This window comes from Trachemys scripta, chromosome 3 (genome assembly GCF_013100865.1).
Source record: "Trachemys scripta elegans isolate TJP31775 chromosome 3, CAS_Tse_1.0, whole genome shotgun sequence".
NCBI lineage: Eukaryota > Metazoa > Chordata > Testudines > Emydidae > Trachemys > Trachemys scripta.
In genome coordinates this window covers 109,002,319-109,016,201 of record NC_048300.1, presented here as the reverse complement: position 1 = coordinate 109,016,201, position 13,883 = coordinate 109,002,319, and the positions used below count along the sequence as shown (strand labels likewise).

Genomic DNA, 13,883 nt, shown 5'->3' with positions numbered 1-13,883 from the left:
CGTAGCTCTGCAGCAGCTGTTATCTCCATCCAGGGTAAACAATCCTTGGATTTGCTGCTTGGCTTTGAAAATGGGAGTCAAGATCAGAACAGATAATCTTTGATTATCTCCAAGAAATAGTGAGACTGTAAACACAGAGCATGACCATCTTTATACTAAAAGCAGCATATAATCCATTAAGAGAAGCCATAGGGGCCTAGGAAGAAGGTTATAGAAGTATCTGGCAGTTGAAAATAAGTTAGAGGTATTTAAGGGGCAACTCATATCTGCCTCATTGGCTTCTGAGGGTATGTCTACACAGGGATAAAACAGTCACAGCTAGCCCAGGTCAGCTGACTCAGGCTGCATGGATAAAATCACTGTGTAGGTGTTAAGTATCAGAGGGGTAGCCGTGTTAGTCTGATCTGTAAACAGCAACAAAGAGTCCTGTGGCACCTTATAGACTCGGGCTGGAGCCTGAGTTCTGGGTCCCTCCACCCTCCCAGGGCCCCGAGCATCTACACAATGGTTTTTCAGCCCCTGAGACCAAGCCCTGTGAGCCTGAGTCAGCTGACCTGGGCCAGCCATGTGTTGTTTATCCCTGTGTAGACATAGTCTGAGTCAGTACGTTGGTATGATTAACAATTCTTACTGCTGCAAACACAAATCCCTGCTGTTAAACAATAAACTAGAGACCATTTCTAACAGGCCACAGAGCTGTGTTAAGTATTTCAGATACAATACTGAAAACAGGACCTGATGCTGTGACTTAAAAACTCTGTTTCCATTTATGGTAAATTCAGGATTATCTGAAAAATGTGTCATTTCCATTCCATCTCAATGGCATCCTCCCATGTGCTTGTTTTTTTGTTTTTGTTTTTCCTGGAGAAAGAAAGGACGATTGCAAACCACCCTGACTCCCACTGCATTTGCAACACAAAAATAGTCTACGTGTAGAACTTGTTGGAAGAAAAAAATAAAAAAGTCGGGAGGGGGGTGGTGCTTCCTGCAGGAAACTTGACTTTTCATCAGAAAAACTGAAAAATCCAATGTTTTTTGGCCTACCACGGAAAATTTTTGGCTGGAGAGTTTGATGAAAAGTGAAGATTTTCCCATAGAAAGCAAACCCTTTTAGCAAAAATATATTTGTTTAGGCAAAATCCAATTTTCCACTTAAAACAGTTTTGATAGAAAAAGCTTTCAACCAATCCCTACCCGGGAGGCCAGGCTTCCTGCTGTTCTACCTGTTATGCTTTTGTTTAAAAAGTGTCAGTCACCTAACAAGTGAGTAGAAACAATACCACCCAATGTAGATGAGCCATACGAGAAGGACGACGCATTTAAGACAGTACTTTGCAAACACCTAGAGTGTCAAAACTATTTGTCAAAATTCCTTGCAAACAACAAATACATTTCAAGACATTGGTTGGTTTGTAGCGGATATTATCTGCACAAAAACCTCTTCTAGTTGTATTTGTTATGTAGTACCTTCCTATACACACACCTCTTCCTGGACATAAGTCTTATCCACACTAGGACCATCACCATGCTAATGACAACCATGTTCACAAGTGTTTGTTTTAACAAGGGCAAACAGTCTTCCTGGAATTTTAAGAATTGTGTGTTGGACCCATGTTATAAAACCATAATAGAGTAGGCGGTGAACGGAGGCGTTTTGGTCTGTCACACAGTTTAGCCAACTTGACACCCACCCAACCCCAACAAAAATCCCTTTCTATATCTGTCGATAAAATCATGCTAGGACTCTGCTTGTGCCAACAGTTACTAAATACTGTTTCACCCAGTATGGACAGCACCAAAGAGGTAGATAAAATGCAGTAAGAAGAACAGGAGTACTTGTGGCACCTTAGAGACTAACAAATTTATTAGAGTCTCTAAGGTGCCACAAGTACTCCTGTTCTTCTTTTTGCGGATACAGACTAACACGGCTGTTACTCTGAAAATGCAGTAAGAAGATATCATAATCTACTGGCAACCTAAATTGGAATTCATTTCCTTGTCTGACATGTTGGACTGCCTTGTCCACAAATCTGAATTCAGCTCCATTTCCATCTGAGTGAAACCTTACATATATTATGCTTTTCCTGCATCATTTTGACAATATGAACACAACAACAAAAAACACAAAGTAACATTTGATATTCGAAACCGAGTTGATTGCTGTGCCTATGTCACTGTCAGGGATGGCAAAACACAAAAGAAGGTGGGTGGGTGGGGTGTGGGTGTGTCAAAGAAACATTAATTGTATGCAGTGTTGTTGTAGCCATATTAGTCCCAGGATATGAGAGAGAAAAGTGGGTGAGGTAATATCTTTTACTGGACCTGAAGAAAAGCTCTGTGTATGCTTGAACGCTTCTCTCTCTCACCAACAAAAGTTGGTCCAATAACAAATATTATGTCACCCACCTTGTCTCTCTAAAGAAACATTAATACCTTTTAAAGTTCTTCTCCGGTGTCCTATTACCGCCAAGAAAGCTTTCTAATTAGCATCTCTCATGATAATGCCATAAAGTCTTAAAACACAAATCTTATCCTTTGATTTAACTTCCAATAGACTGCTGTGATCGTTCTACAGCAAACACGAACATTTCCATAGACATTTAATTGATAAATGAATAGCAGCTTCCCTTTAAGCGAAGTTATCTACTGTCACAGCACCAAAATGACATACTGCTTTGAAACACATGCCTTGAGGGCACCCATTACCCTTTTTAATGGTTTACGTGCCCTCGGTATATAAATTTAAACTACCAATGGATATCACATTGACTCATTTGGAAGATGAATTATCTTAATTGCTGTCCTTCAGACCCGCTATTAATTTTAGGTATCAGGATTCTGATTAGCAACAACAGCTAGTGTCTCAATACACAAACAATACAGACCTTGTCATTTTTGCACAACACTGCAGCATCAGCAAAGCCAGTAGGTACACATTTATCATATACACGAAAGAAAAGCTATCCAAATGGATTATCAACCTGATACAAAATCCACTTTATATAAGAGCTGCCATATCAAAAGGGGAAAAGCTCCGTCTCAGCTGGTATGCTGCGTCTAAGAGTGACAAATACATGTTTCAGAGTAAAGCAAAGTAGAAGTCAAATGCACATATACAATAATGCATTATGATACCACCATAAGGTAAAGTAGAAATTATTCCCATTCCTGCAGGTCACCTCCTATGACCTGAAGTATGGCCAAGACCCTACAAATACACATCTGCCCCTCTATGTTCATTAATCAAGCACTTACACACTATTACAGTAACTATAGAAACTAAAAGACCTACCTGTCTAAGACATTGTGATGAAATAACAGAAGGTGTACTTGAGGGAGTGGGGAGGGTGGCAAGGAAGCCCCCAGTTGTGGAACACTATTTATAGTCATTGATCAGATATATTGATACATTTAAACCCATTCCAGCACAACTGCTGATATAAGTGAAAAGTGTATTATAGGCATGGGGCTCTCAACTTTCCCCACAGTGTGGACCACTGTCTTCCAATTCAGTAATGCAAATCACTTTTCCACCTGTTTGTGGTAACAGCAACTGCTTGTACAGAAAAGTAGAAATATTTAACATATTCCTACTTTTTTTTCCATGTGATTTAACAGCTGAAAACAAACAGGACAGCAAATGTCTTGTGATCAGACAGTTCTCTACTATGGTTCCATGGATTAGGAACAGAACTGTGTGTTCAGGGTACACCACCACCTATTGATCTCCAATAGCCTAAAGCTATCACATTCCTTCCCTTGCTGCAGAGGTATATGCCACAATTCACTCTTCATTACTACCCTGGGCCTGAATCAACTCACCCATACTGAGGCCAGGGATGAACTATGAGTGTTAGTTCCAATACCTCTGCTCAAGTCCTAGGCACTTCAGAGAGAGACAGCACTGGTACTCAGAACAATCTACATCTACCAACCAGGCCTGTTCTGGGTTTCTATTAAGATTAATGTGTACTTACTGGATTTCTAATAAGGTACCTGGGATCAAGGCACAGACAGCGGCAATGACAACTTATGCTAGCTGGCTCGGACTGCAAATTCTTTGAGATGGGGACTTTCTCTACTTTTCTGTTTGCATAGCATATAGCACATAGCACAAGGGAGTCCCAATCCTAATGAAGGTCTCTGAGCACTACTGTTATATAAATATTTAATGAGCATAATGAGCCAAGACAGAGATGCATTCCAAATGACCAGAGGGACTGAGGAAAAGAGAGCACCGTTTACTCCCCCAACCAGAAAGGTCTAAGCTAACCCTTGGTTGCTACTATGATGAATTAAGACTATGCCCATTACTTTAGAATCCAGTAAGGATTCCTAGGCTGAAATAACAGAGCAGGGGTCGGCAACCTTTGAGAAGTGGAGTGCCGAGTCTTCATTTATTCACTCTAATTTAAGGTTTCACGTGCCAGTAATACTTTTAAACGTTTTTAGAAGATCTCTTTCTATAAATCTATAATATATAACTAAACTATTGTTGTATGTAAAGTAAATAAGGTTTTAAAAATGTTTAAGAAGCTTCATTGAAAATTACATTAAAATGCAGAGCCCCCCGAACCGGTGACCAGGACCCAGGCAGCGTGAGTGCCATTGAAAATCAGCTCGCGTGCCGCCTTTGGCACGTGTGCCATAGGTTGCCTACCCCTGAAATAGAGTATGTGAAGCTGGGCACCTTTCTTCATGGTTTTTAAAACATCTTTCCATCTGCCTGGGATAACACCATCAATTTGGGTTTTAATAGGGACTGGGAGTGGCTGGTTCACTACAAAAGCAATTTTCCCTCTCTTGGTATTGACACCTCCTCCTCAATTATTGGGAGTGGACCACATCCACCCTGACAGAATTGGCCTTCAATATTGGTTCTCCAGTTGTAAGGTAACTCCCTTCTCTTCATGTGCCAATATATATTTATGCCTGTATCTGTAATTTTCACTCCATGCATTTGAATAAATGGGTTTTTTTACCCACAAAAGTTTATGCCCAAATAAATCTGTTAGTCTTTAAGGTGCCACCAGACTCCTTGTTGTTTTTGTGGATACAGATTAATATGGCTACCCCTCTGATATTAGTGTTTCAGAGGCAATCATTGCAGGGGAATATTTACATCCCACAGAAACCTAACAAATCAACTACTCATTGAAGCTAAAGAAAAAAAAAAAAAAAGTCATGCAAACATTTTCATTACAAACTTTAGCTAAAAAACTAGAATTTGGATCTCAACTATTTTCCTTTTTAAAGAAAATTGTTGGCTCAGGCTGTCTTCATTGCATGTCCTGTTTTCATTTATAAAAAATGGGGAACCTTAAGTATAAGGAAAGGTGGCTATCCTACATTTAACTTTAGACAAATAAATTAAGCTCTACTATGCAGAATGCCCATCTTAGCCATGTTATTGGGACACTGAGCAAGTTATGGTAAACATAATGGCGTTTTAAACTCCAATTTGCAGATCTCTTATAAAAGTGATTTAGAGACACGTAAGATAGACTAATAGTTAAAAAGAAATCAGAACCTTAAAAATTGTGATGAAGTTTCTGTTGAACTTTCTTGATGTGTTTCATGACTGTCTTACACACCTGAAACAGGTTCTTAAGCCACCTCTCAAAGAAGGTTCTTCAGGTTTTCTCATTTTTTTGTCAAGACATTATCTCTTATCTTTCCAAAATAATGTCTTTGCTTCTTTGTCTTTCTCTACATACTCCCAGTGCAGTGTGAATTGCCTTTCATACACCAGCAACTACACACCACACCACAGAAACACCAACCCAGGAACCTATCCCTGTAGCAAACCTCGTTGCCTACTCTGTCCCCATATCTACTCTGGCAACAGCATCAGAGGACCCAACCACATCAGCCACACCATCAGGGGCTCATTCACCTACACATCCACTAATGTCATATATGCCATCATGTGCCAGCAATGCCCCTCTGCCATGTACATTGGCCAAACTGGACAGTCCCTCCGCAAAAGAATAAATGGACACAAATCGGACATCAGGAATGGTAACATACACAAGCCAGTAAGTGAACACTTCAATCTCCCTGGTCATTCTATTACAGATTTAAAAGTCACTGTCATTGAACAAAAAAACTTCAGAAACAGACTTCAAAGAGAAACAGCAGAACTAAAATTCATTTGCAAATTCAACACCATTAATCTGGGCTTGAATAGGGATTGGGAGTGGCTGGCTCACTACAGAAGCAGCTTTTCCTCTCCTGGAATTGACACCTCCTCATCTATTATTGGGAGTGGACTACATCCACCCTGATTGAATTGGCCCTGTCAACACTGGTTCTCCACTTGTGAAGTAACTCCCTGCTCTCCATGTGTCAGTATATAATGCCTGCATCTGTAGCTTTCACTCTGTGCATCCGAAGAAGTGAGGTTTTTACTCACGAAAGCTTATGCCCAAATAAATCTGTTAGTCTTTAAGGTGCCACCAGACTCCTTGTTGTTTTTGCCTTTCATACTGTCTCTCTTGAGCTTGCTTCTCTTTTAAGGCGACTCTTTTCTCGATTTCCATGTATGTAACCACTCTTTGTTCCTTGATCCTCTTGGTCCAAGTGAAGTTGTCTGGTGAGAAGTTGTGACATCTCTAAAATGAGCTCTGGATTCATGGGTGAGTTTCTTCACATCAAATACCATCTCTCTTTTCTTATTAGAATAAAACTAAAAATATAAGCTAACTGTCCAATGATAAGATAATGGTCACTTCCTACGTCAGCACTTGTAAAAGATTTGTGTATCCAGCCGCAATCTTCTTCACTGTCTACTTATGGAAATGTAGTCCAACTGTTTCTCAGTAATTCCATCATTTGGCTTCCATGTTAGTTTGTGTTTACCGCAATGAGAGAAAGGTGTCGTTCCCCCTACATGATGCAAAGAGAAATGTCAAAGGAAGATACAGGAGTTATGTGGAGTAGAGGGAAAACTTCAAGATCTTGACTTTGCAAATGACATTTTTCTGTTCGACACTGTAGAGGGGTTTCACCGGGGCTCGTCCCACTCCGGGGCAGCGGGAAACCACACAGCCTTGCTACTTCCTTTCAGTTGTGATGGGGAATTAGCCTGGCTGCAGGAGTCTCTCGCCGTGACAGCAGTAGAGGCAAAACACAACAGTTATTCACACCCGGTCGGTGGGCAGTAGTGAGTCACGGGCTCAGGTCCTCAGACAGGAGCTGAGCAACTGTTATATAATGAGCAGGCCCGGCCCTGGGTCAGGGCAGGGCAGTGAAGAGACAATGGCTCAGGCCCTCAGACGGGCTGAGCAAAGGCAGGTAAACAGCAAGTCCAGACTCTTGGCTCCGAAGGGCCTGGGAGAGGGGGAGACTGCCACCCACAAGTTGGGTGGCAGGGGGGACACAGGCCCATCCACCCCACTGCATCCCAGCCCAGGGTCCTAGCAGCAGCAGAAGGCCTGCTACTGAGTCAGTGGGAATCCTGGCTGCAAAACACTGACATGGGCTCTGGCAGTGCTGCAGCCAGACTAAAGTTGGCTGCCCCCAGGTTACTTCCTAACTCCCCCTCTAGAGGTACCTGGGTCCGGATGGTGTTCTCTGAGGGATCAAACACCATGGGCTCCTCAGGGTACCTGGCGAGGGATAGGCTTGGCAGCTCCTCCGGGCTCTGGTCAGTGTCAGCAGGTCAGGCCTGTCTCCGGGTCGGCCGCTGATTGCCAGGGTCTCCCAACCGGGAGCTAGACTGCAGGCGGCTGGCCTCTCCAGTGGCTGTATTTCTAGTGAGCTCTGGGGTTGGACTTTTATATTTCCTGTCCTGCGCCTTGTCCCCTGGGGGGTGGGCGCAGGATTCGCTGGCACCGCCCACTTTGGTGTCCGGAGAGGCTTGTCCCTCTCCGCGGCAGCGGGGAACCACACCGCCTCGCTACAGACACACGACAATGCCACAAAAAAGACCACGATCAATGTTATACATGCGGGTGCCAAAGTAGGATTAAGGATCAGCCAAAAAAAAATGAAAGGCATGATCGTTGAAGAGGAGTCAGCAATGATGGCACGTATCTGTTTGATAGTGAAGAATACTACATGGTTAACGAACCTGCGTATCTTAGAGGCACAATCAGTGTTGATGACCAATTCCATGAGGAGGTGGAAGCAAGAACTGGGAAGGCATGTGGAGCTTTTCTGAGACCAGGAAATATTTGGAAAAATATGAAGATTCACTCAAGAACCAAGATAAAGTTATACTCTGTTACTAGGATACCAATGTTTTTATATGCTTCTGAAACATGGCAAATGTTAGAAGCCCACAACAGGAATGTTGAATGCATTCCATTAGAGATGCTAGCGGAGAATACTTAGTTACTTTATCCCTCCAGCAGACACCTACACTGACGTGATGCAAAGGACTAGCCAACAGACTGTAGAAACAATGATTCAAGAAAGAAGGCTGAAGTGGTTTAAGCATGTTGTTCAGAGGTCAAAAACTATTTCTAGACAAGCCCTTGACATGATACTACTTGATGGAAGATGGAAAAAGAGGAAGACAATAGATAAAATACAAAAATTGAGAAAGATGTTGCTGTCATGGAAACAGACTATAATGAAGTAAGGTGGCACTCGTATGACAGAAGTGGAAACACTAGGCTGTCATGTGTCACAAGAGCATCTAATCTACTCCACCCACTTCAGACCCAATGGTTTATATCAGCAACTGCTTCTGCCATAGGTCAGACAGAAAAGAAGCAAGGCATTTCTATTTATGAAAATAGCTCTCAGAAAAGTAAGATTTTTTTTTTCCATCTTCAAGAACAGAAATGCATTTTAACATATCCAAGCCTTGGTTCCATATTCAAAAAAAGAGACAGTAGAGCCACATAAGCCATTGTATCAAACTACAAATATTTTATGTAAATAAAAATATAAAACCAGATTGGACTTTTACTGTCCACTGCCACAAAGGATGCTGGAGCATTTAATACAGTTTTCAGACTAATGAGACAGTTCTGAGAGAATTGCACCATTTCTAGAAAAGAAAATAGGAATTTAATAATTCTGCCATTTTTGTAGAAGCTACCTCATTTTATAAGCACAATCAAAACAAATGTGACACAAAAGGATAGTTTTCCATTACCAGTGCTTAGATATCAATCTTGGATTGATCTGTTATTTTGGTTTCCTCAAAGTTTCCATTTCAATGTAAAAAAGAGGGTTTGATCCTCCCTCTCATCTGGCTGAGTAGGAACTCATTAAATTTTGTGATCCCACACTGTGTACATGCATGGAACTCCAGTTTAATCTAACGGGCATGTGTCTGCTGTCAGTTCATGACAGTAAAACTAAGCTCAAGAATGAACCCCCAGTCAAAATGGAGTACAAGTCAAATTATTCAAACCTTCTAGTTAGTCATCTCTATCGAGAAATAGTTCCCTTTGAAGCTGTCACGTTTGTTTTACTATTCCAAAATAGAACAAGTAAGGTATGGATGTTCTGAACAATAAAATGCTTTTGAAGTGTGGCTCTACTGAAAAGTAACTGAAAGGGGCATGGTGGGGTTTCTCACTTAAGGTCTTAATGATTTTCAGATCAAATATGCCAAGTAATATATTTTATATATAAAAATATAAACTACCTGCTAACTTAACCTGGAATCTTAAAGTCACATGAGTTTTTATATTCCTACATATCACCACAAGTATAAATTCAAGAGGTCAACTTACACCTTTAATTAGACTTGTGCAATCTAGGGTTGCCAACTTTCTAATTGCAGAAAACTGAACACCCTAGCCCCACCCCTTCCCTGAGGCCCCACGCCCACTCTCTACATTCCCCCTCCCTCGGAGGCTCGCTCTCCCCCACCCTCACTCACTTTCACAGGGCTGGGGCAGTGGCTTCGGGTGCGGGAGGGGGTGCGGGCTCTAGGGTGGGGCTGGGTGTGAGGGGTTTGAAATACAGGAGGGGGCTCCAGACTGGGAGGTGGGGCCGATGGATTCGGAATGTGGGATGGGGCTGCAGGTTGAGGCCGAGGGTGAGGATTCCAGCTGGGGTGCGGACTCTAGGCTGGGAGGTGGGGCTGATGGATTCGGAATGTGGGAAGTGGCTGTGGGTTGAGGCACAAGGTTGGGTTGTGGGAGAAGGTGAGGACTCTGGGCTGAGGGTGCTGGCTCTAGGGTGGGGCCGGGGATGAGAGGTTTGGGGTGCAGGAGGGGACTCTAGGTTTGGAAGGGTTCAGGGCTGGGTCAGGAGGGTGGGGCTCAGGCTTACCTCAGGTGGCTCCCAGTCAGCAGGGCAGCAGGGCTAAGGCAGGCTGCCTGACTGTACTGAGACTGCATTGCATGCACCCAGGAAGTGGCTAGCAGGTCCAGCACTAGTAGGCTGGGTGAGGGGGGCAGGAGGCGCCGCATGCTGCTCTCGCTCGCAGGCACCATCCAGCCAACGGGAGTGCAGAGCTGGTGCTCGGGGTGGGGGCAGCACGCAGAGCCCCGTGCGCCCCCCCTCCCGAGGAGCCAGACCTGCTGGCCAGTTACGGGGCACAGAGCGGAGCCACGACAAGTAGGGACTAGCCTGCTTTAGCGCCGCAGCACCACCGACCGGACCTTTGGTGGTTCCAGTCGGCGGTGCTTAGAGTCCCTTTTTGACCAGGTGTTCCAGAGTTTGTGAAACTATCGTACGGACATAAAATTAGATATGGAAAATTGTTTGCTGAAGAGATGAATACATTTACTTTGATGTATTTTGTGTCATCACAAGGCCCTGTGTATTCTGAAGGAACAGAATAATGGCTCTTTTCCATCTGTCTAAATAGAGCATTGATTGGTTCTAAATCCAAGTCATGTATGAAGCAGAAGTGTTGCTTAGGTTGTATTCAGTCTGATGCCATAACATTTAGTAAAAGCAAATCAAAGACAAAAACGCCACCCGTAGGTAGAATAACTTATATCTTGTAGGAAACGCTTATTGTCAAGTCGCCCTGTAGGAACAAAGTAGATATTTGCCAGAATTCACAACAGGTACATTGCTTTGGCATCAGATTTACAGAACCTCATAGCAGAAACCAGTGGTAGAAAAGTTTTATAATAAATGGCTATAGAACTATGAGCAGCGAGAAAGTTCTCAGAATCAACAATGTCACACATCATATTCCTTATCTTTTCCATTTTTAAAACATACATTTCAAAAGCAGCAATAAGACTGTGGTGGGTTCCCCCTGGGGTGCCACCTGGAACTGGGGTACCGCTGAACCCTCTGACCCACCAGCCTGGGCTCCTTCTCACACTGTGCTGCTGTGACAAGCTGCAAAGCCCTCCAGCCTGCACTTTCACCAGAATTCACACAGGTAGGAACACACCCAGCTGCAGTTACATGCAGGTTCTCCGACCACCAGCTTCCCAGAGTAGGACCCCAGAGCAGTACCGTCCTGCCCTGGTCAAGTCTGGCCAGTATATGGGTTTAATACCCGGTCCACCTCTCCCTCAATGTGAAGAGAGGGATGCACACTTGTAACCAAGCAGAGATTTTCCCCAAGCATTCCAGTCAAAATTCACTGGTTTAGATTAAAACAAAAAAGTTTATTAACTACAAAAAATAGATTTTAAGTGATAAGTGACGCCAAACAGTTATTTCTCACGCTGAGAAATGATACAAGCAGGTTGCAGATTTTTAAGGGGAAAGCTGCACTTGCTTTACAGCTTGGAATCCCCAGGTCTTTCACACACAGGCTAGAAATCCCTTAAGCCTGGGCCCAGCACTTCCCCAGTTCAGTCTTTTTTTCTCAGGTGTTTCCAGGAGTCGTCTTGTGTTGGGAGTGAAGAACCCCAGATGATGTCACTCCCTGATTTATATAGATTTAGCATATGGCAGGAACCCTTTGTTTCAAAGCTTGGTTCCCGGACTAGTTTGTGGAAAAATACTGACATTTCAAGATGGAGTCCAGCATGTGGCCTGGACACATGTCCTTGTAGAGTCATCACAGTCATTTCTTACAGGCTGTGTGTAGTGTTCTCAGGAAGGCTCACAGCTGGGGGATAAGCTTCTCCTAAGGCCTATTGTTTTTCCTAATGGCCCATTGCCCTGAATAGGCCCTTCCCCACCCACTAGACTGAAAGCATCTTGTCTAGTGGGCATCACCCAGGTGTAACTACATTTGAAGTACAGAGAGTCAATACTCATGACTTCAGATACAAAAATGATACATGTATACAAACAGGATAATCATATTCAGCAAGTTATAACTTCTCCAATGACACCTCACATGACTTATCTTTCATAAAATACATCATAATTATGCTATAATCATATAATATTGTTACTGTGAAGAATATGGGGTGCAGTGTCACAAAGACATCTTGACAATTAATTTCTATGGGGTTATTGCATTTCTCACTGGTCAAAGAGTTTACCTATATATCTGGTAATATGCCAGGATATATTTATTCCCTTTCCCTCCCATCATGCACTTCCTGTACTGTCTTAAATATTCACATACATTTTTACAGCTTGTTTTGAACACACTGATTCATCCCTAAAACACAGCAAATCACAGAGACATGAAGTACTACAAGGATGTAAGAACAATTGTTCTGCCATCAAGAAGTTAACTTTGTCCATCACAATTCCTTGCTTATCATGTTTCCCTGAGACTGGTGGGCATGGAGAGAACTTCAGGTATGAAACACCTTTCTCATCAAGTCCATATGACTGTTTGGAACAATCTGCTTCTTTTATTCAAGAACATGTTTTTATTTTTCTCTACCATCTACTCTAAAAACATGACTAGCTTTAAATCCATCAGACTGGGAGGCTTCATGATAAAAGCCCAGGACAAAGTTATACTGCTCCAGGATGACACACAAAAATCTTGTGAAAATTTAATTTTTCTCCCTCACTGATTGATGGATTTGGAGCACCCAGGGGATAAAAGGTGATGTGCCAGGCCTTCTTCTTGTCATATATCCAGGAACTGCGCCTGCTTTTAAAGCCACCACATTCCACATTAATCTAAAGATATCTCAGCAGCCTCGTAACACAGGATGTTTTAGTCTTCTAAAGGCATTTAATTTTTTTTCTTGTTACCAGTGTGTTTTACAACATAATGACAGCAAAGCAGAATAAGCAGTTACCCAATTAGAATTTACTATTATTACAATTTACTATTTACAAATTTTTTACTAATTACTAGTAATTTACTAAATTTACTAATATTAGAATTTACTATTTACCATTAACACAATTTGAACATAAAAATCTAATGACTTATTAGAAAGTCTACCAAGTAAAAATACATGAAATAACCTAAATTAACCTGAGGTGTCTAAAATTGTAGTGACGGAAAGTGTTTAATTAACAAAAATATTATGAAATGACAGCACTTGGGGAAAGATACAGGTTTCCATTCATTCCAGAAATAGCCACACTAACTACTACTAAAATTTCCCTTCTTTGCAGCAACAACCTATTTATTTCATGGTAGTAAAATTCACATGGCACACAAAATAAAACTTATTCAGTTAATAGCACTGAAAGCCAAGCAAAAACAAGTTTATAACTTCTAGTCTGATCTTGTCTCCCTGCTTCTAATAACATGTTCTTATCTCTCTCTGCTTTATCAGCTCAACAACTAACTTCAGGCCTCACCTGAAAATACAAGCAGAATGGCAAACTAAATTACTCAGGAATACTACAAATTAGATATGACAACATTTCTGATTTATCTTTCATTTCAAGCCTAATCACATCCATCTCTCGTACTCAAGCACCACACTTCTATTTATTAGAAGCAATTTTAATAATCAAAAGTTCATATTAAAAGATAGGGCTTGAAACTTACTGTGACGGGTTCGGTCACAGAGATCCCCGTGGGACTGTCACCTGATGTACTGAGCCCGTTTTCTCTGCCAGTTTGGGCCTTC

At 42.2% G+C, this 13,883-nt stretch overlaps 1 protein-coding gene across 12 annotated transcripts in view; it reads right to left on the bottom strand.

Annotated features, from left to right (window-relative positions):
- The window catches only part of PTPRK (protein tyrosine phosphatase receptor type K), a 563,838-nt gene that overhangs the window by 445,789 nt on the left and 104,166 nt on the right, over positions 1–13,883 (bottom strand). The gene's annotated exons all lie outside the window — the stretch shown is intronic.